Raw genomic sequence first — 23,568 nt, 5'->3', positions numbered from 1 at the left:
CATAAATTCATGAGATATGCTCAAGAAGAAGAAAAACTGAATTCCTAGTGTAGCATAAGCTGTTTGACTAGAAACTGAATTGGACTGAATTCTTCAGTCTGTTTTCTAACTTCTAGAATCTGTGGACAAGACATCACAAAGATATGTAAGACACAGGATCCAGTCTATATTTCTTAACATCTTACCATTGTATTTGTTCACGTTCAAAATTCCCACCCATTTCCTTAAGCTCTCTTTTATGTCACAAGAACTTTGCAAAGGGCTTGGACATCATTGCTGAACACAGAATAAAGCATAGTGTCTTTTGCTCTTACCTCCAGAGCCACAATATGAGAAGCTTCTGGTACTCTGATGTTCTGTCAGATTTTAATGGGAACCCTGGAAGTTCATGGACACGATGCCGTACAATCTGAAGAAGATAAATCACATTTACTTCAAGCCAGCTGACAGCAGTTTAAGCAGCTGCAATCATCAACCACCAAGGGAGTTTCTTCTTTTATCTTACTAAATGCAAAAGTATACCAGGAACTGGTAATATCACTGTACTATCAGGAGTCCTGCTTTTACATAAATATCAGCAAGCGGTAAGTAAATTCTGTTGACGAAATGTAATAAAACAAAGACGGTTTCAAATATGACCATTCCCTGATGCATTCCGTAGCCCCGTCTTACTCACTTATTGCATGCTGCTGAGATTATAAGGTTTGCTTTTATCTGTCAGAAATCAATATTTCAAACATCGGATAAAAGAGGAAATTGAACTGGGAATAGGCTGAAGTGCAGTAAAAACTACAAAGCACAATTATCAAAAAGCACTTAAAGTACTTAATAGGACACACATATAAAAATGCTCAAATTAATGTCAGGGAACTATAATGAGAACTTTTTCTATGCTTTTTGATCCAAATGCAATGTAATTCGAGTGCTGCTTGGTCAGTCAATACAGTTTTCAATTTATATGAAACCCTAAGGATTTCCAGCAATCCATTTGCTAGAACTGAGCCATTACATATGATTGGTTAATATTTCAATTTATTGAAAATACGTTATTTTGTGTAAAGTGTTTAAGTTGTTGAGGTTTAACCATTATAAACAGTTATGATAAAAATAGATCTTTGGGTAAACAGCGACTTTACAGTCAAGCTTTCAATAAATACTGGTATAACTAGAAAATTGGACTTTAAAGGGAATAGACATCATAAGGAAAAACCGCAAATACTCAGTAGTGAGATGAGAGGGAAATGGTATATACAACCAATCTTTATCAACATGCATTAAGTTGAGAAAGGACTTTGTAAAATGTTGGAAGCAGTTGTTATTTTATGCAAAAAAGTTCACTATTAAGTTTGCCACTTTCCCCTTAGGTTTATATATTCATTTATCATCTTTAATGCTATTGAGTTGGAGTTCCTTACAAAACTATCCATTCCTGATCTGCAGTGTGTACATGTCTGAATGCACTTATGAGAATCTACAGAAAATACATGGTGTGGCCTTAAGTAATTTGATATGAAATAGGAGCTGCAACACACGATGGAATTGTTAACACTTATGTTTCACTTTCATACCTTTGCCATTATACATTTTCCATATAAGCAAAACTAATCACAGTCACAATTAAAAGGTGCATCTTACTGGAACTGCAGCAATCTCCATGAGCTTTGAATCAGACCATTTGACTTCCATTTGTTAGATGGAAAATTTCACTGAAGTCCCTAGAATTTCAATTTGGGTCATAATCTACTGTTTTAAATTCATTCTCCCTATCCTTTGTGGTTTTGCCTATATCTTCCCCTTTCCTGCTTGTATGCTCATTAGTCTTTCTCCAGCCCCCAACCCAATACCTTTATGCAACAATGCCAACTTGGCATGTCCTACCATTCTCTTCTCCCTCTGTGCCATATCTATATCTATCACATATACCTATATCTATATGCTATTTCCATTTTTTCTGATATTTGATATGAGTTTACAATATGAGTTTACAGCACTTGCTTTTACTTTACTTCCATGAGCTAAAAGGATTAAGTGGTGATTCAAACTAACTAACTAAATAAATTAAGTAATAGTAGTGGGTTTTTGAGCACACAGGGTATTAGAATAATGCAGCTAGGTTCTGATATACACACCAATCGACTTGTACAATCAGCAGATACAAAAAGAATCAAGAACATTTGTAAACCTACCTTCATGGTATACATAGGAAAAATCTGTTTCTATAAGTCTGGTTTTGTGTATATTAAGTGAACACAACTAAACTGGAGGAACTTAGAAATAAATCCCCTAAAACAGAGTTTTCACATGTAAAACCAGTGTTGACTAGACAAAGGATGAACAGATTAATTGAGCTGGCCACCATATTTACTTGAATCCTTTCTGATGATGTCTTGAGTTTTTAGTCTCCTGAATCAACAACCAGAGCATATACCTTTTCAAATAATGAATATTTCCAAATAAGAAAATAATAAATATTTTGTTTTAAAAAAGTGAAAGCCATAATATCATCTGGTAAGGCAATTGTACTCAAAGCAGTTGTACATTATTGTATAATGCATTTTACAGAAGCTTCCTCTATTGAACTTTATTGTATTTTTTCCTTCAATTATTAAATATAGAGGCTCAACCTCAAAAGCAAATGTACTTGTCTTTACATGCACTTGAATTGTTACTGCCATTTAAAACTAATCAATGTTTTCTTTAGTACCATAATAGCTTGTTTGCAAAGCACCTCTTTTAGAAAAATTTACACTGCGTTTAGAAAGAAAACATGTTATACATAATAAGAAAGATTCCTCATAAAGAGAGAGGGTTTGATTCGCACACAAAAGTTTAGTGCAATGAAACTAACCTGAAGAGCTTAAAAAGCGGTGCAAGAAGAGAGTTGCTATTACTTTATACCAGGGTGTTCATATATTCAAGGAAAAATTCTGCACTGTATAATATCTTTACATCTCCAGAGTGACTTGAAAGGGCTCACCATATATGTGACAAATATATATATAAATGTATTCTAGAGTTTATTATGTATACAGTTATTTTAGACCTATAGATTTTCATGAATATTAACAGAGAAATGGTCAAAATCTTACTATTACCAGAGTTGAAATCCACCTGGAATTTCAATTGCAAAAAACTCATAGGACACCAAAGTCTCATCCGTGGTAGAAAGCCCAACCTACTTCAGTTAAGTCAATATATGCACTGACAGTATAGTCTGACACACAGGAAGGTTCACACCACTTTGCTGTGGGAATATAATGGAGGTTCTAGATTCGTCTGTCTGAATCTGTCAGAAGAAAGCTTGCACAGAACTCACACACAGGTTTTATCATTTCTAAATGTAAGTACTAGATCAATGAACACACCAAGTACAGTTCAAGCTATAAAACCACTGGTTCCAGCAAGGTAGCAAGTCTATCACTAGGATGAAAGTTATAAAAAGAAGTTAATGGAGATTATAATAATTGAAAGTTAGTAAATAAATGCCCATGATCACATCTAAGAAGCTGATAAAAGTTTTTCCCACATATCTTGTTTGGCTTCATGATGATACTATCATAGTTCTGCAGTATGTTTGGTTTGTTCTGTTTGAAACACAGACTTTTCCACTACAATTCTGTCTCAGGTGATACCTTCTGCCTACATTTTTGAAGCCTCAATGCCTAACCTGTTCTCAGTTTAATGTTGGCAATAATAAAAGTGGTAGCAGGTGGCTTACTTACCAGTACTATCCTTGAAAAGATGCAGTGCCAAGCTGTTCTTCCAAACTTTGGAGGATTGCATATATTTGTTCATATCATACATGGAGCTGAGATCTTTAACTAACACAACCACAATGTAAATTGGGTACCTGCATGCAGGGGTAAATATGATTAGCACTTGCAGAAATCAAATTGGGGCAAACAATTGCCCAATATACAACAAGCAAGGGATTGTGGACATGCATACATTTCCCCTTCTATGTAGAATATATTTTGAAAAATCTGACTCTATTACAAAATTAATGAGTAAAATTGACAAATTAAACAGACGTAAATTTTGAATCACATGGACAATGTGATTTTCATCTGACCAGACAGTTCACAAACAGAATAACAGTTCATGGACTTACAAAATGTACAGGGTTCAAAAATACACATAGTTTAAAGTGAGATAAGAAATATGCACAATGGAACTAGTTGGAACTTTTGTGGTTTTTGTTTTTGTTTTTTTTTTCACTAATGAAGCATTCTGAGGAATACAGAGTGCCCAGCCTTACCAAAAATAAAAAACAGAATTACAATCCAAGGCACTGGACTGAGTGACTGTGCACAAAGTAATGTAGTTACCTACACCAAAGCGTTTGCCACCAATTGCTGAACAGACTGAAGTCTCGCTCCTTTGCTAAATTACATGTTTCAGAATTAATCCTGTAGCCTGCAGCAGGTAGCAGATGCTTTATAGGGCAGCTTACTGCAGACAGTCACCCATTACTGCTCATTATTTAATAGCATTACCTTAACTCCACTGTGATTGCCTTCACTGTTGGATAGTTTCTCTTACAGGTTCATGTTTTCACTGTTCTTTTCCAGGGCTTCAAATCTGCTTCCAGAGAATTACACATATAACAAACATCAGCTCTGTATATCATATAAATATGCATTCTGTACAATTTCTCCTCCACGGGCTTATTCTGTAAGCATGAATTTCTTTTCTTATTAATGAGTTACCATGAGATCTCAGCTAAATAAATGTGTACATATTTACAGTATTACTTACTGTCAATTTCATGCAGTGCAAAAGGAAAACATGGAGCTTATAAGAAAAAAAGATCTAAGATTCCAAGAAATTGCTAAATCATCTCATGGGAAAAACAATTCTGTTTTGAAAACCTAAAAAGAGGCAGAAGTTTTAACACAGGGCAAAGTCTATTGCAGAAAAGACAGAAGTGAGAATTTTTCTATGTATTTACTAACCTAGAAAATGCAGAGAGATTGCTGCACCTGTGATCCAACCATCTCAGGAAAGCTTCGTGCAATTAGAATGTTATTTAATTTCTGCTAAGCCTAATTTCTTCTTTAATAAGACGAGAATGTTCTTTCTCTTTGGTGAGTTCTCTGTGTTTCGGTGAATACGATTTTGATTTGGTTCATCTCCATGTATTTACAGGAACGGCAATTGAAAAAGCTTGCCTGTATCAGAAAATTCAGGGAATTCCACTGAACTCTGTAAAGTTGTCCCAATTCTAAATGAAAAAATAATAATAATAAAAAAAAATTGTTTCAAATTCTTCTACAGCATTAAGAATCTTCTAAACAGCTGCTATGTTTTATATAATATTATTTCCTTCCAAAGTTTTAAATTACATTTTTTGTACACTTCTGTCCATGTATTATTTTTTGCATCAAGATTGCATGCCTGCTATTTTATATTTGAAATCTTGTAAACAAATCAGTAGCAGGCAGCTGAATGTAGTTTTATTTTATCAGTTTACTGTACCTAAATGTTGATGCTGTGTAGCTCCCAACTGAGAACTTTGGTGGGGCCACAGGTCCCATGGTATCTCATACATGGACCTGTACATTTTCATCCTACTACTTCAGTCTCAGTATTTGTTCTTATCACAGTTTTGGTTATGCCAAAAGTAGGACAAGTTAAGAATAGCAAAAATCAAACTTATCCTGAACGTTAGGAATATACAGAAATGTATCCAAACGTATTTTGAACTGAATTACACTCCCAGTCCTGAAAACAGCTTCCAGCCTGGGGCTTGAATGCATGACTCAGTCTGATCTTTTCGTGAGCTTCCTGTGAAACATCTCAACTGAAACAGAGACTAATAAAACTAACCATTCACCAGAGCATTTACTGCATAGCGGTGCACTCGTACATTACAGAAATCAGTTAATCCTCCCATTTCTTGATTATCCAAGATTATCTTTCCAGACAGCCTTTAATTCAATATTTCATTAAGTATCATTAAGGAATTATATATATGCTTTTTAATGTTCACATTGTAAATTATAAGCTCTTTACTCACAGTGATTAATCTGAAATTTACCTTCCAGTTTTACTACAAAGACATTTTAGAACAGCCATTGAAAGAAAAAGAATAATTTAATTTCCACAAAGAATATTTTAAATTTTGATTCAGTTATAATAACCAAACATTTACTTAGAGGTTTTAAATAAGGTGATTGAAAAATGAATCCCTTGATTTTTCCATTCTTCTCTGACCTGACTAAAATAAAGGCAGCTCCAAATTATAGATTATTCCCCCTCTTTAAACAAGGTACAAGGTGGTGAGACAGTGCTGGATAGCGGTACAGTAGTAATGGATTATGCAGATTTTTTATTATTTATTATCATCCTGGGTCACTGTTATCAATCTGATTGAGGAAGCAGTGACGAAATGTCAGTGTCATTTAATGTCTAAATGCACAAAATTCTGACCCTGTTAGGTCAATGGCAAAACATCACTGGTGCCAGGATTTTCACCTTTTGATTCTCTAGTGTGCAAAAAGAATAAATCTGACTTAGCATTCATTGACTTTAATAGGAGTTATACTAAGTTCAAGGTCTGGATTTTTAAAAGCCTTTAGATGCTGTTTCACTTATGCCTTGAACCTAAGAGGGCAGGCAGATGCCAAGCAGGCATTCTGTACTGGTAGATACTTAGGGATGGACATGACTGGGAAGGAGTCCTAAAGCGAGGTATTGAATGGTGTTGCCACCATGTAAGTTGTACCTGGTCCAATCTGGGGTTCCTCTCACTGGATGAAGAGAGCTGTGCACCTCAGAGGTGGCTCAAAGCAGCTGCCACCTGAGCCATCCAGTGTCAGCATGGTCCAAACATCACAGCCTAAAGCACATCTATAAGGAAACACAGAGGGATGAAACATTACTTTAAATCCATTTCATTTCAGCATTAAGGCTCAACCATTTGGAAAGCACAGTCTGAGATATTTCCATGAGCTTATGCCTATGACTTCTCCATAACCAAGCAGACCACAGTTTTTAAAAGTGAAGAGGGAGAAATTGTTGGCAAGTAATCTGCTGATCTTTTCATCTAGTGATGATATTGGATGGAGGGAGTATAAGACATCAATTTTATTGCCCTTGTTTACCAGACAACATACATCTCCTTGCTCCACTGTCTGGATTACTCCACTCCACTTAGCTGAGCTCTGGATAAGAGCTGTTTTTACCACATTTATTCACTTTTTTTCAATGAAAGCAAAATCCTTGTCACAATCACAGGAGGTTCAAAACCTCTTAGACTACTGTATTTGCAGCCCTTTAGAAAGTTAGCACAGATTCCAACTGCACTCTGCCTTTTGTCTAGTTGGGCTCATCATCATCCCTAGAACATTCATTGCTACATATCGTGAGTTCTCAAAAGCACAAGGATAGTAACTCTTCCTTTGTGTCAAATGACTAAAACCAAACCAACAAAACAGAACATCAAACCTCCTTTCTTGAATGATTATTTAAAACACAATACTTACCTGCTCCCTGAAAGCACGTGGATAAAGTTTATTTTATTTCATCCATTCTGTAGCAGTTGTTTTGCAGAAACAAGTTTGCAAGCCACTTTTAAACACCAATTCCAGGACCCTAACTCTCAAGTGTTGTGTTGAATTTTTACCATCCTGAAAGGCTTTGAGTCTGAAAAAACATCAGAGCAAAATGAGCAATAAGATTTTGAGTGGTTTTACAAAATGAAACATATTCACACTATTCAATAATTTGTTCACGTTCTCCCAAAATGCTGAGGTACATAAATATAAAAATGATGTCTTTCTGTAATGCGTGCTTTCCAGAGGTATTTCACTTATATTAATGCATAGTTCAGGCATGTGTTCCTAACAGTATTTAGCTATGCTGAAAACCACTGAGGAATTCAACTGGATGAAAGCATGCTGAATAAGTTGTTGGAGGTTTAATTACCTTTTCCTTTTTCCTCTTTAGTGGGAGTTCTGAATTCTGGAGGAGTAAAACTCCAGTCTCTACTGTATTGAAATGATATTTTTTTAGCACTTCAATCATTGTCTCTACTTGACTAAGACATTTCTGTGCTAAAGCAGGTGCATTTACTTTTCAAGTATTATTTTACTAATCAATTGAAAAATTACCTCCATGAATGACAGAAGTGCAGACCTTTAGAGTATTTCATTAAAAGGAGCAAACATTAATTACAAATCCAGCCCAACCTTTGCAGACATAAATTATGGGACGGATCTATTTTCTTCATCCATGCTTAATTGCACACTGCAACTAGCTCTTCAAATTATTATCTCCACAGCATGAATGAAATTAGAATGGATTTGATGATATTCTCAAGTCATATTTGTACCTAAATAACTTGGCCATGTTCTGTCTGGTCATATAGGAATAGTTAGATGAAAGAATTTTGAGCTTCTGAATGGTGTCTCGATTGCCATGAAAAAAATGGGAATTTCAAAATAGATCTGGAATCATAAAATCTTTTCAGACAGGGCGGTCTAATTGCAGGTTTAACAGTGGGATAGTTAAGTATGTTTATTCTAATCTAAATTCTAAGAATTTCTGTTTATTGTAAGTATCTGGGGCATTTGTTTCAAGAAAAATAACTATTTATCTAGTGAGGAAAACACCTTTCCCAAGTAATTTAGAAGGCTGAAATTTTGATTTCAGAATGGCCAAGTTGAAGATTTTCATATCAAACTGCGGAAAAATAAACAAGTAAAGTGACATCCTTTGTTCACTGAAAACTAATTTTAAAGTAGGCATGTTTGTAAATATGAGTAGAATTTCAAAGACATTCAACAATGGTCAAACTTCCAATTTTACAACTCTTACCTGTTTTCAAAGGCAGAAGCATTCAAGAGGTAATACTTGTGACAGACTGACAAATCATCATACAAAAACATTACCTTTCAATTTCTAAACTCTTGGCTCTGTAAGTCACAAAGAGAAGGAACAAAATGGAATTAAAAATTGAACATGCATAAAACTCAAGTTAGCACAAAACTATCTGATAAGTCTCAGTGTGACTCAAAACTGATCCTGAAGACTTAAGATATGAATTTTTTCCAGGTCTTTGTTTCCAGTAATTTAAAAGGTAATTCCTGCAGTAAATAAACAGCATTGTATACATGTAGATGACAGAAGGTGTGATTTACTGTGACAGCAAGTGAAGAATAGATGTAAAATGCATGCATATTTTTCTTAATACTGCGATCAAAGCAGAAATATTTATTGTAAAACATGTCTAGCAATTAACATTTTGTATTAGAAATAGCAAGCCTACTTCTCCAGGAGCCATAGCCTTTATACAACACAGAGCATGGACAAAGGAGTCAGAACAACAAATCCCCCATGTTTTTACTGTCCTTCTACCAAGGAGGTTAATCATTTGGCACTGCATACCTTAAAAGAAAAAAAAAAAAAAAGTAGATAATGACTTGCTTGTAGTTTAATTTACTTGTGTCATGATACAATAAATACCAAACTGAATTCTCACAGCGTATTAATCATTAACCTAGGATAGGACTTTAGCTTAAAGTGCATTCCTTCATCTTTGATATGTTTCATGAATACATTTTGTAGATATTTTAACTACAGTTTTAAAGATGCTGAGGAGATAAACAAGTCCAAGGCCCCTCAGGAGCCAAGCTTTTTGTCTTGTCACCTTTCAACTTTTGGACATAATATAACCACTCAGCCTGGCTTTCAGAATGGTCTCTGAAAGCAAAACAGCTCTGTAATAAGGGCTTCTGGGAGGTATGGCGGGGGCACAGCTCAGTTTTGGAGAGCTTATTTGTGTAAGACAGCATGCAAGGAGCAGGGCAGCTGTACCCAAGTAAGGCAAAATAATCTGATCTGGTTCTTATTTTTTTCCCAGATTTTCCATTGTGACAGACTGCTCAGACACATGGTAAAGCATTTCTGGTTCTGAGCTGAAGATATTGTAAAAGCATTTGAAGATTACCTAGAACATATATTCTGGTTCAAAAAAGTTAGAAATTATTGGTCCAGCACAGAGAAGACTTCATGGTCTTCATAACTGTCCATGTCTCCTTCAGGAGAAGCAAGAGTGAGAAATCCTACTTCCTCACTTGGATTTTGGAAGTATTTATGTTCTTTTTCTTGTCTCCAGTATTTCATCCTAACTGAAAAATTTCCCGCGGTCTGGGAAAAAGCTGTCAAGCAGAAGATCACTGGGGACAGGTTGAACCCTTTAACTGTCTTGCCTGGGAAAGGCAGTGCTGGGCAATCTGTTTCTGGGAATCATAATATCATCAGTAACCTATTTGCTCTGGAATCTAAACCACCTGCATCTAATATGCATGTAAACATGGTATGGCGATCTGCCTTCTTTGTTACAGGCCTGTAACATACAGATCATTTTTAACATATCTGGGCAAATTCCTTATTCTTAACAGCATACCATGCAAATCATAAGAAAATTTAAACAAGTGTGGCAATTATTTTCATCCTCCCTAAAGCCGCTCAATGCAAATATTTCATCCAGAACTTGTCATTAATGAACATGCACTTTAGATTTCTGCGGAAAGAAAACAATCACCAGTAATGACTGCTTTTCAACAGCTTGCAGCTTATATATAGTTTCTTGTACATATAAGGTATCGTGTGACTACAGCACCAATATAATTCATAACATTGGGAAAGGTTAGTGAAGGCAGGAAATCAGTTACATGGAAGATTTAAAAAATAAGACACTTTCTTTATCAAGGGGTATAGAAAACATATGAAAGAGTATGTACCTCTAATCAAGTGTTACTTTCTTTTTCTTTGAAAATGAAATTGCAGAGCAAAGTTTAAAATTGCAGTTAACAGAAATGTTGAGAAGTCATGATTTCCGTCTAAGCATTAAACACCAGGTTAGCAGTGCTTGTTATATTCTATTTGTAGGCAAATTTTACTCAGACACCAAAACAACATGCATTAACTACAGCTAGGAAAGAGAATGAGCAAAGACAGCTTGGAGATAGATCCCATGCCACAAAGCATGCAGTGCAGCCTCTTTAGCATGGGCTACAATATTTTGTGGAATAGTCTTTATCATACTAAAGGGTGAAAGTTGCAGAGATTGTATTACAGTAAGGACATCCATGTGGGAATAATAAGCCGTTCGAGTGCACCTCATGCCTACATCAGAGCATGAATCCATTGAGTGGACTGGAGGATTCCAGAACCTAGTGCAAAAATGGGCTATTCCCAAAGTTCATAGAAGGACAAGAATCCAGAGCACATCAGCCCACCTGCAGCCTAGTTTCAGTGCACCCTGTGTCCCCGTGCCTGGAGAGAGAACATCTGTCCCACTGTATTGACACATTCTCAGTGACGGTAAGAGGATGGGGTCAACACTGGGCAACATTAATTTTGTCTGTGGAAAAAAACTATTTTGGACTGCCAAAGCCAACGTAGCTAGTTTTCCCAGACCCCAGTATGACTGCATAGGTATCTGAGAGCAGAACAGCCCACCCAATGCCTCTCCTTGTTCCTCAGGGAGCTGGCAGCCATGCCAGGATTTCAGGAAGGCTGCTCCCCCAAACACTGCTGGCCTACACAGAGGGAGCTATAGACACACAGAACTGACAAGGGGATGAATGAGTACCATATTGTGGGTAAAAACATTACCTTCCTGTATGTTATGAGCACAGTTCTCATTCTGCACTTTTCTCCACTTGGTTTCCTTCCTGGTCTGTTAATTCCCCCAGGAAATTCTAAAATAACAAATAAAAAAGTAGCATAATTACTGTGCTCCACACAGATGAGAGAATAAATGTGTATGGAACAGGGAAAAGCTTCTATTTAGGGATTTTACAATAAGTTGACTGCTCATTACCAGTCCAGCATATCTTCCTCCAGCTTACCTTGTTTATGGTTCTAGTTGAAATACAATATGGAGAGTGTGGGAGGAGGAAGATATTGTTATCATTACAATATCCATTTGAATTATTCCAACTATTTAAATACTAAAAGTCACCTGTAAATTGCGGACAACTTTGTTGCATATTGTGTTGTCACTGCAGATTGAACTCCTGTAGGATAAAGGTCCAGAATAGTTCAAATACTTCTTGGTCTTTTTCTGACAGCCAAATATGAATAACCATTTATTTTGGCCAAAAAGACTCATTCTAGGAGAATTTATGTCCTTAATGGGAGATCAGCCATGACAAACAAGAAGGGGATGTAACTATAAGAAACAGCGCATTCTAGTCAAAATTAGAATATCTTAAAAATTACAGTAGACTTGATGGTTCCTGCTAAGACCCTCTATTAAAACTTCAATGTGACAAGCCAGAATTCATGTCTTCTACTTTATGAAAGAAGGGCAACCATTAGGATAAAATAATATTGAGAAATAAAATTTACCTTGGGTTAGTTTCATGTAAACATTAAAAAATCAACTTCTCAGAACTCACACAAAAAAACATAATGTAGTTAATATTAAGTACAATGATTATGCAACCCATTACTTTTACAGTTTGTGCTCCTGTGTCCTTGATTTCGACCCTGTTTTGCTTATGATTAATGAATGACTCACCTTCAGTACTCTTTCATTTATTTCATTCCTTATTATGAATCTTAAAAGGTTATTTGTTATTTGAAAATAGAAAAATGTGTGGAAATTGAACCCTTTTCATAAATGCAAATGACATTTTCATAAATAATTTGCTATTGCCCAGTCTTTTTTATCTCTTTTGAACGGTTTGTATCTTTTAACTGCTTTAGATAAAATTTCAAAGACTGCACAGACTTTATTCCTGTATAGTAAAAGGTGAAATTTCTGCTCATTTTACATAAGCAGCAGGAGTGTCTGTGCACTCAGTATACAGGCATTCTTACACACAAACACGAGAAGAGCACCTATAGTAAACTCTCAAGATCTTACACCACATTTCCCTGTATCTTCTCATTTGTTTTGCTTGGAATTAATTTGCAAGGGCTTGATGCTTTATGATTTTATGTCAACATTTAGGTAGCGATTAAACCTAGACTCAAAAAGTTTGTGGAAGTTTTTTGGCATAAGCCAAAGTCTAGCTTTTCTCTCCAGAGGCAATTCAGTGGAGGGAAGTTCTTAAATCTCTTGGGCATCTCCATCAGAAGACAGCAGTTATCAGCCACAAAAACACCTATGATAAGCTGATAGCTTGAGGAGTAGTTTATATCTAGATTATATCTGCAGAAACTGATAGTTCTTCCACTTAACAGAGTCACTATTATAGCTATCAACCTGACCTAAAGGAACTCTGTGGTGGCACAGAAATTTCTGTTTGGACAGCAGGAAATTAATGCTCTCCACAGCATCTGTCTCTTGGACTATGCAAAAACAGGGTCTGTGCTGCCAATGGAGCAATGGACTGTGCGGCTGTTTATGAATCGGGCGACACTCCAGGTTGCATAGACATGGCCAGGCTAACTTTAAACTGGACAGTTTGGTAATTTCTGGCAGTTCAAAGTTTCTTGATGTTCAAAGCTCTGCAACAGCAACTTCACTGTAAGAAGGCATTACCTCTAATGCCCCAGTGACAGCTGCACCCAGCTTCTTCTGGAGAAGATAATCTATCTTCGTGCCTTGCCCTTTTAGGAGGCTGGCTCATAATGCGTAAGCAGCATCTGCACCTACTATTTTTGCCCTGTCATATTTACAGCTGGATTACGGCTGTGAGGTTTATTCAGGAGAGGTTTATTCAGGTTGGATGCTGAGGCTCTACCTGACTGAGAGTAAACCAGAGTCCGTGGACTTTATAAACAGAAATGTAAAAGTCAACCCCAACCAACTGCATACTTATTCATCCTGTACAATATGCATGGCTGTTTGTGGTGCCAAATTCAATAGCTTAAATATTGTGTCATCACTAAAAATAATATAACTGAGCATAGTTTGTAACTGCAGGCTGACCTTCAGCCTCGGATTTGCTTAATATTGTGGCTTTACGTTTTCCCCCAATTTGTTCAGAACTCTTTGTACCATGGATTATTAAACTATAACTAAACATTGTCCTTGGTGTTCATCTAGATGACGATATTTGGAACCAAAGCTAATCTATTATCTTTTCTTTGAATTTTGTAAGCATGCCTGTTCCAGGCCCTTCCAACAATTTTGGTGCAAACTGTACAAGAAAAAATGTAGCTGTTTATTTCAGATCATTGCTCTAAATCACATCCCACCTATGATTCATTTTAAGATCTCTGGACAGGCTGTCCTTTAAGTTAGCTAAATCGAATATCCATCCCAACAATATATGCTACTTTCTGAAAAGCACTATAATGAGTTTCAGCATGAATAAAAGCAATATTACAGCAGATGATACAAAGAAAATATATGGAGGTAATAATAAATGGTAAATTTGAAATGACTTAGGAAGCATTTGGAAAACAGAAAGTGAAAAATACACTTCCAGAAATGACATTCAAACTGAATTTGTGGTGAACAGGACAGAAATCACAAAAAGCTATGTAAATCAGGTCTGCATTGGTTTCTATAATGTTTGAATATGATCTCCAGTGCAGAGTGATCAAAATCAAACTATATATAGCAGAACAGAAGGTTATGAAGAACAAAATGCTATGAAATGATCACTTACCTCTACAGATTTTGTCTTATTAGGCAAGTGGGTTCCTATTTAAGCAACGAGGAGTATTTAGCATTCTCACTTCAAAGAGAATCTTTTTCTCAAAGTTAATCCTTAGAAATAAGTACAGACATTCTGAAACCTAACAGGAATGACTTTGGCTATTTGAAGAAGTGCAACTATTTCAAAATATCATTTATTTATAATAGATATTATAATAATACCAAGAAAGATTTTCAGGATCTATCCAATCTTTATTTTGGCTCAAAACAACCTAACTGACTTAATTGGATGTTTATACTAGAATTACATTTTTAAACCAGAACCTCTGGTAACTCATTAGAATTGGCCTAGAATTTCAGCAGGGTGTTTTGAGAAGGCCATTCTACTATATTTGTAGAAAGACTGAATAAATAGAAGCAGGTAATTTTCTGCTGTTTGCAGATCCCAAGAGAATGAAAGCAAGTTGCAGACTATCAAGAGCACTGCATGTTTCTGCTTTGCTGTGAACATAACAAATACAGTTTTCCCAAAGCACTCAAACAAACCCCTTTGCATCTTATGTCTCCTCTATAGAAAAAAGAAGAAAAGAAGAAGAAAAAAAAGATGGTATAAAGCTAGTGGTACTAGTGGTAAGGGATTATTATTATTTTTCTTCTCCCAAGTGATGGAGTCATACAGTAGCAATAACATGACACTGGATTATTGAGATATTTCTTCCAAAACATTTATGTGCTTACTATTGTCCCACAAAACAGATGGTCTAAAAGAAAGAATTCTTTAAAAAATAGAATCCACTTCTCATCATCTGGAAACAAGAAATGCAAAAGCAAGCTGGAACAAATCTGAACTCCCACATTGTCTTTTTCATTTCCATCGTGGACTGTTATTTTGAGAGTCTCACTTCCACACCAAGGCACCAAAAAGGCTATGGAGTTCTCAGAACACGCACATCAACCCTTTTTACACAAACCTATGAAATGATGAGCTCTTTAAGATATGTGAAATCCCCTCATCCCTCTATTTTTTCATGGCTCCTGAATAGATCAGCTTTCATGGCTTCCTCCATCGTGCTTTTATACCCAGGTAGCTGACACCGCTAGTTACACTAGAAATATCCGAGTAGCTGGAATTATGAAGAGCACAATACTCAGAAATCTCAAGAAAGTATTTACTTCTGTTTAATGTTGTTTGGTTGACCAGACCTGCATTTTTTCTCAGCTCTACTGTAAGATGACATTCACACATCACTAACTGTGTGTTTTTACTGCAATCTAGTACTTACTGACCCTACCAAACACCCCTATAGAACACATGTTATATAGACTCAGAGGGCGAAAATACTAAACCAACTATAACTGCCAAATGAAAAAAGAAAATGAAAGAAATGATAGAGGGCCAGACTCTGCCCTAAAGCTCTACTGTGGCAAATTCTTCAGTGTTGTGACTTCAGCCTCAAATCTGAATGTGTAAATTACACTGTTGGCAATCTAGCTAACAGACACCTGCATCACTGTTGGAGATACGCTACTGTACAGATGATGAGATTCACTCTCATTGCTTTTTGAAGACTGAGTTACAACAAGTGAGGATGCAGAGTACATTAGGCTTTCAAAGAGGAGGTCATGGGGGAAGGCAACTTGATGGTTAGCACATTTTATGAATAGGTCTGGAATATATGGTGTAGATGGAAACAATGAGGTGACTGACAGCAAAGAACTCAGAGCTGGAGCAAATGTGGAGGTAAAGTAGAATCGAAATAGCGAACCATCTGCTTTCTAATGAAAGCAGCTCTACTTGTCAGCACCATCTAGAAAAAATGATTTTTTAGTTGGAGCGTGTAACCAAGGGAAGTAGCTTTTTTGCTATATGAGGTAATACTCTCAAATGATGTATGACTTAGATAATAGTGTGGGTTAATGATCTTCAGCTGGATCAGGGAGTAAAACAAAGTAATTTCATAATACAGAACATGATGGATTAAATCATGTTAATACTGGGTATATACATTAAAGAAAATGATCTTTCTGGCATACTAAATGGCAAAATAAAAAGCACTTTTAGTAAGTTATATGATTAATTACTGTGCCCTTTTATTTATGTACCATGATAAAGTAAAATGTACTTCTTCTAGTTCCCTCCCAGGCAATTATTCTCAAAGTTATATTGAATACACCAGCTTCACCGTATTGTACTAGTCAATCAGGAATGGCAGAGCAGGTCTCTGTCTTTGTTGAACGGCAGATTTATTTTTCCTTTCCCCTTCCTATCCTCACTACTAGAAGTTATTTGCTTTTTTGCTATGTACATTTTTCAGCTCAGTGAAACATGAGTTTGAATCCAGCATTCTGATACGCTGAAAAAAAATGTTATCATTTTGTCTAGAACACCAGAGGATGCAAAAAAAAAATAATGAACATCTATAACTTAAATATAATTCAGGCAAATATTTAAATGAAGAAATGCAAATGTGCCAAATTCCATCCAGATTCTCAGCTTTTTGACTTCCTGCTGCGTGACTTAGCTGGTTGTCTTAACTTTCTACCAGATTCCCAAAGGCTTGATCAGATCCAGAATCTGTTAGAAAGAAGCTGGAGATGAAAATTAAAACGGAAAATCTCAATAATGGTGCCTACAAAGGAAAAAACACCATGTTTGAGAACTGCATCTCTTCCAGTCTTATTTTATGTCCTTAACAAAAATTATGACAATTTTGTAGCATTAACTTCAGAATTCAGGTGGAAGCATCCGACAAGGACAAATTTGTTTCCTTGAGGGGCAGCGCACTTGCGTGGACTTACCCTGTTCCAAAGGCATGCATGAAAAAGCAAGTCCTGATTTTGAAACTCTAGGCAGAAGGAAATAACTTTAAAAAAAGAACCAGCTAACAACAACCTCTCTCTCTCTTTTTTTAAAGCTAGTGCCAGACGTCTGTCTACTCTAGCAAGTGCTTTGTATTTCCACACAAAATCATCCTGATGTTCTAATCCTGGATCCTCTCACACAGAGTCCACCCACTGATACAGAATCAGTACTTGCTCATTAACCTTCTATTTGTAACATTAGCAAAGTTTTCTTCTTAATGTGGGGTTTTTGCCTTCTTCATTCTAATGTGAAATCTGTTTTTGTTGGACATTTATTAAATCATGGTAAATATAAATTCATATATTTTCAGTTCCCATCAGCTTTCAAGGGAGCTCACTGTGCAACTTGCAGACTGGTCAAACTTCTGTTTTGTATGGGAAAAGGCCTGCAAATTTTCCTCACCAGAGGCATCTTCGTTAACTCTTTTCTATGATCAGAGCTCCCCTAAAATATTCTGTTCACCTTCAGTAAACGTTCCTCCTTATTCTAAAGAAGATGATACAGGTGTTAACCAAGCAGACTTTTACATACCATTTACCAGTATTACATCTGTACTACTTTCTGCACAGAAATGATTTTTGATAAATATTGGCTTTACTATACCAATTTCTTCCAATAAAACCTACAAATATCAATGTTTGAATATTTCCAAGGTATTTTTAAAGCAGACACACTGGAAGGATTCCGCCTAGAAATACCAAATAAATACTGACATTCGTTAATACAAGGATCCTGACCACTTATTTTCAACTAGTAAAATAAACTGTAAAATAGATTTTTTAAAGGATTGTGAGTTATTAGGCGCTGGTGAGACTGTTGTCAGAATATAGAGAATGGGTGAAATGTATCATGGAAAAAAAAAGCATACAAGCACAGCTTCTTCAAAGTGCTGGTCTAAAATAGTGTTCAATTATAGCTACACTTTAAACTTTGTAGGATATAACACCATGTAGAAGTGCGACTTTAGCATTTGCATGTGCCTATGATGTGGGTGAGAGTCTTTAGCAAACAGCAGGTTTTAAACATAAAATTACATTAATTTATTTGCTGTAACAAAATTAGATTGATTAGTTATTGCTCAAACTGATTTGTTAAACAATAGAACAGCTTTTATATTAAAAAGAAAAAGAAAGAAAAAGAAACAAATCTGAGAGAAGAGCAGGGATGATTTTCTTATACTCCATTATGGCTGGCAAGACTCAACTAGAAATGCAAGATATGTATAAAGAGTAATTTTGTCTCATTAAACGACAACCCTAGTGGTTCCTCTTCATCTCCTTAATTCATTTCTTATAGTTTTTCTTGTCACATCCACTTGTTTTATGGCTTACTAACTTGCAAGTTATGGTTGTAATTTATGGTCAAAATTGAGTGGTAGCAAATCACAGAATATTTTCATTGATTACCCTAAATTGTCTAATCTCCTGTATGTTTTTAGGACTTGATTGGGTGGTATTTACTGATTGCCTTCATCTAATTTAAAAATCAATCAATAGCAACAATGAGAGGTGGTGGATAAATCGAGTCTAATGCAGCATAACTGCAGCAAATATCCATCAAAGGCTCATTCTCAATCAAATTTGTGGTAAGTTTTAATACATAAACCAAAATGTCTAAAAGCCTTACTTCTAGAGCACATCATTTTAAAATTGTGCTCTGCAGTGTTACATCTTATTGCTCTTATGCTGTCTATTTAGGGCGTTTTTCCACTGCTAAAATGAACATATTTCACTACAATAAAGCTGTAGCAAACAAGAAAAAAAATGTCATCGGCTTTGGTTTAAAGGCACTTTGTTCTATCTTCCTCAATATTATCTGTGTATAATAATGGGAATTAACATAACATTGGCTTTTCTTATAAACTGTATGCATTTTCTCTGAGATAAACATTCTAATAAGTGTCTTGATGGGAAATGTGTTTTCTGCATTGAGAAATCAATTCATTAAAGTTGCTCCTTACATTGGTTTGGTTTTTATTCATTTGTTTGTTACTTTATATATTTTTCTCAAAGCAACATTTATTTCCTGAAGTTTTGGATAGCAAACATGAACTGTCTGGAATTCAGTATTCTGACTTCTTGACAAAGCCACATCAGGCATGAAAGGGCAGAGAGCAAACACAGAGCTTCTTTTCTTTTTCAAGTGCTGGTAGCACAAAATTGAAATACATTTTTTCTTTTAATCTCTGAAGAGATATCAAGACACGGAATACTACTTTATTTCTGAACTGAACATTGATCTCCAGTTTATATTAACTGAAAGGAAGTTTTCTACAGGAGCATGGAGGTAAACAGTTCTATAAATGGAACTCAGAATTCTGTATTCATTTATATCAGACAGTGAATTTACCTAGAAAAACAAGTTAAAATTGGTCTTTTAATCCACACTCTGAGTCAGATACAGTGTAAGACTTCACTTAGTAAATAGTGAATATAGATAGCTAAGGAGATTCAGCTTTTATTTCTGGATAACATGTGGCATATGATGCCATACGCTTCTGAGAAAGTTTTGTCTTGTGCCTCCATAGAGAGAGAAGAATTTGGAGATTTGCAGTTACTTGATTTTAGACTTACTGGTATATATTAACAGAGAGGCACTTTAACTTGTATTTCAATTCAAGCAAAGAAGATATTGAGTAGAGCCACTCAGAACACACTGGAGAATAATGTAAGAATTCAGAAGTTGATTTCAGCAAAAACATCCACTAATCAGAACTTTGCAAGGGAAAGCACATATCATTGCCTCATTATTAAGAGAAATGGACAGAAGTTCTGGATTAATCAGAGCTCAAACTCTCAAGTTACAAACATACACATCAAGAAAGCAAACTTTGTGCTAACTTTGTCCACTCTCTGAGACAGGTTTCAACACCCGTGATTCTGAATTTTTGCATAATTCAGATGCAAACACAGTCACTTCTCATTCTATCAAAGCCATGTTTTCTTTCAAGTGTTAAAACAAAGACTGAATGTGGCAGTCTGAGGTACTAAGGCAGGGGCTTTCCTCTCACTGCACTTTCCTCTCTGCTACACTTTCTAACCAAAAGAGGGAAGTGTAAGGCATCTTATGAAGTACTTTACTCCCAGGGTCCAAGAGGTTTGGATAGTTCTGAAATCACTCAGACAAAAATCCCACGTTGTGGTACTTATCTGAAGAAAGTACAAATTACATGGCTACAGTCTGCTATTAGTACAAACAGATCCGAAGATATGTAAGAGATCGGGCAAACACCACTGCTCTGCAAAATAATTCTACTCCAATCAGTTTAAAGTATGCTTTTCCTGCTAAACACCTTTGAAAAAAAATCTCTGGTCCAAGTAGCAGATCGCAGCACATATTACGAATATAAAAGACAACCACCAAGGAGAGCCCTACCAGCAGTGTGCTGTTTATTAAAATTCTGACATTCTGAGATATCTTCTTGCCAAGGGCCCTCTTACAATGACATCTGTACACTTGTCATTACATTGCAGTTCACATTACTTACATAAACATGCCACAGGGAAACCATGACTGTTATAATTTTTATAAGATTGAAAGGTAGCCTTTGTGATCATTAAAACAAACCTGAGAGAGCCTTCCTGATGATGGAATAGATTCAGTTACTTCTTCCTTCTCTGTGGGTCATTAGTTAGAAAGGGGAAGGTGGGGGAGGAGGGAGAGAAGCCCATATACTGCAGGTGTTTTATCCTTTGTAAGGAGACTGCACTGAGACAAATGATTCTAGCTGGCATTTTGTACACACCGGAGATTGCTTATCGATCCAGATCAGAATATTCAGGCTGGCCCCGGGGAAAAGGCAGAGTATTTTCTGAGGGAGTTAATAACCTGGCAGCTGAGCTGTCTTGTCCAATTCACTGAACCTAGGGCTCTAATCAGGCCAGAGTTTCTTATTTTGAGAAATCTTGCCATATGTGTCTGCTAGCTGCCTTCCACTCTATTGGACCAGTGACAGTGATTGAAATGACAGCCTATAGATAGAGCCTAATCAAATTGTTTATTATCAGCCTAAATCAATATGTATAGATTGTTGAAACATCACTGTCATGCTATGGAAAACTCGTACTAATACTACATGCTGCAGGTGTAATTCTAAAATGTATTTTTCCACTCTAAATTACGTCTGAATTTAACAGAGTAAAAGAAATTATAGTGGTGTATGAGACAGTGAAAAATATATGTGTTTACACATTCCAATAAAATAACATTAAGGATTAATGCTAAAATGTCATGTTGTGCACTGCTTAAATATGTTATCATGTTCTCTGCACGGGAGAGAAGCAACAGCACTGGGAGAAAGGAAAAAGGAATTGAAAAGAGAAGTATTTTGTCTTTGCTATAGAAAGGGGAATATCTCATGTAGGTTTGTGCAAAGACATTCTGCAAAGCAAAACAAATTCCAGCACACCAAACATCAAGTTTTGAGCATGCAGTCCACAGAGATGAAACAAGCAACAATGTGAATTCGTTTTGTACTGCACAAATATTCCTCCAAAAAGCATTTCAAAGAGCTTGGAGCATGAGGTCTAATGATTTGACTAGAAGGCCAGCAGCGCAAACAGCTCGTACTCTGAATTCAGAAAATAAAGACTAATTGCAAGCATGTAAAATGTAGCCCAAGAGATTTCATAAATAAATCTATATCTTCTGAAGATTCTTGGATATTTTTTTTTGCACAGTAAATATATAAATTCATTATATATAGGGGAAAAAAAAAACCTAATAATATGCAGCGAATTGGTTTCTATAGGCTTAATTAACTTCTCAAGCAGAACAATTAAAATACAAAAAGAAAAGACAAAAAGAAAAAAAAAAAGAGAGAGAGAGAGAGTAGGGCTACTCCAGAAGCCATGGCACCAGGAAGAAGCATCTCAGCTTTGTGACAGACCCAGTAATCTCTGTGGCCCCACAGAGCCCACCTGAGCAGTGCATGTGTGAAATTCTACTCTAGTGTAATTGACCTGAAACAAATAATCACTTGGAGGGCCCAGCAAGAGTCGATTATGTATTTTATAACTTTTGAAGTAGGCTTACTGGCAGAATTCTGCACTACCAAATGTGTCCTGTGGAATAATTTATTGCCTTGCTTCTCAACAAAAGAATTTTCAAAACAATTTTAAAGTACTCTGGCAAGGTAAAGGTGCCTTAACCTTGGAGTAAATTATACCTTTTGCCCTGAAGAATAGTGTAAAGTAACCTTCAGGTTAATTAATCTTTGCAATGTAATACACTCCTGTTTAAATATCATTTACGTTGTGTGATTATTGGGTTGAGTCAAACGTATAACAACTTTCAGCATTACGGCATAAGTGTTAATAAAAATAATATTGCCCTGTAGGTTGTACTGATTTAAAGTGGTGTGTTTTTCTTTGGATAAAATGTACTTTTCTTACCATGGGCATTCAGAGCTGTCCAAATAGCAATTATCTTTGGCTGACTGATTCGAGGAATTTTCCTGTTACATTCAAAATAAGAATTTCTTCATTGCCGCTATAAGAAACAAAGTTACTTATTCAGCTAAAACTTCAGCATGTAATTTTTTTCTAAGCATACGCTTAAATCCCTCCCAAGTCATGGAATGGGATAAGCAAATCGCTACCCTTAACCATATCCTTAATCCCTGATGATTTCAGTGGGACTTTCCCTTAAGTTTTGTACATGTTACATACTCCTCGCAAAGCATAAAATATGAATACAGGTGGCTGAGTTAGGCACACAGCTGGCCCAAAACCAGAACTGAACACTACTTTTAAAGTGTTTTGACCAAAATCCAGCAAAGCACTTAAGTCTAAACATAGTGCTGATTTAACTATTCCACCTTACAGTTACACTGGTGCAATTTCCTAGCATGGATAGACTTCTGTTAGTATTTGCTTTGGCATTACTGAACAAGACGCTTTTAAAGAAATGAATGCTGCTGAAAGGCCTGGAAAAGTATGGTAAATCTGTAAGAGACAATAGCAAATTTGAATAAACTCTCTCTCTCAAAAATAAATAGATAGATAAAAGAAAATAAACTCCTCTGCTGGAGGAACATAAGAAAATAGCCTGTGAGCTTCATTAAGACGCACAATGCAAAGTCCCACTTTCTCCCTCAGCTGTCTGTTGCTAAACATGGTGAACCTGCCAGGCAATG

General features: G+C 36.0%; 1 protein-coding gene across 7 annotated transcripts in view; it reads right to left on the bottom strand.

Moving 5' to 3' along the window:
- SALL1 (spalt like transcription factor 1) overlaps positions 1 to 23,568 on the bottom strand; it is a 217,813-nt gene that overhangs the window by 72,277 nt on the left and 121,968 nt on the right. For 6 of the 7 annotated variants that reach the window (XR_001557605.2, XR_001557606.2, XR_001557609.2 and 3 more), the window contains 8 exons: positions 11,626 to 11,711; positions 8,821 to 8,918; positions 7,488 to 7,647; positions 6,728 to 6,852; positions 4,956 to 5,224; positions 4,497 to 4,581; positions 3,723 to 3,850; positions 315 to 409 (listed from right to left, as the gene is read on the bottom strand). The gene's annotated coding sequence lies outside the window, so the exon portion shown is untranslated. The remainder of the gene's footprint in view (positions 1 to 314; positions 410 to 3,722; positions 3,851 to 4,496; positions 4,582 to 4,955; positions 5,225 to 6,727; positions 6,853 to 7,487; positions 7,648 to 8,820; positions 8,919 to 11,625; positions 11,712 to 23,568) is intronic. The other variant, XR_004308689.1, reaches the window with a different exon arrangement.

The sequence above is a fragment of the Coturnix japonica genome, chromosome 11, assembly GCF_001577835.2.
Source record: "Coturnix japonica isolate 7356 chromosome 11, Coturnix japonica 2.1, whole genome shotgun sequence".
Lineage (NCBI taxonomy): Eukaryota > Metazoa > Chordata > Aves > Galliformes > Phasianidae > Coturnix > Coturnix japonica.
The sequence above is the reverse complement of the archived record's forward strand: the minus strand, read 5'-3'. Positions and strand labels throughout refer to the sequence as shown.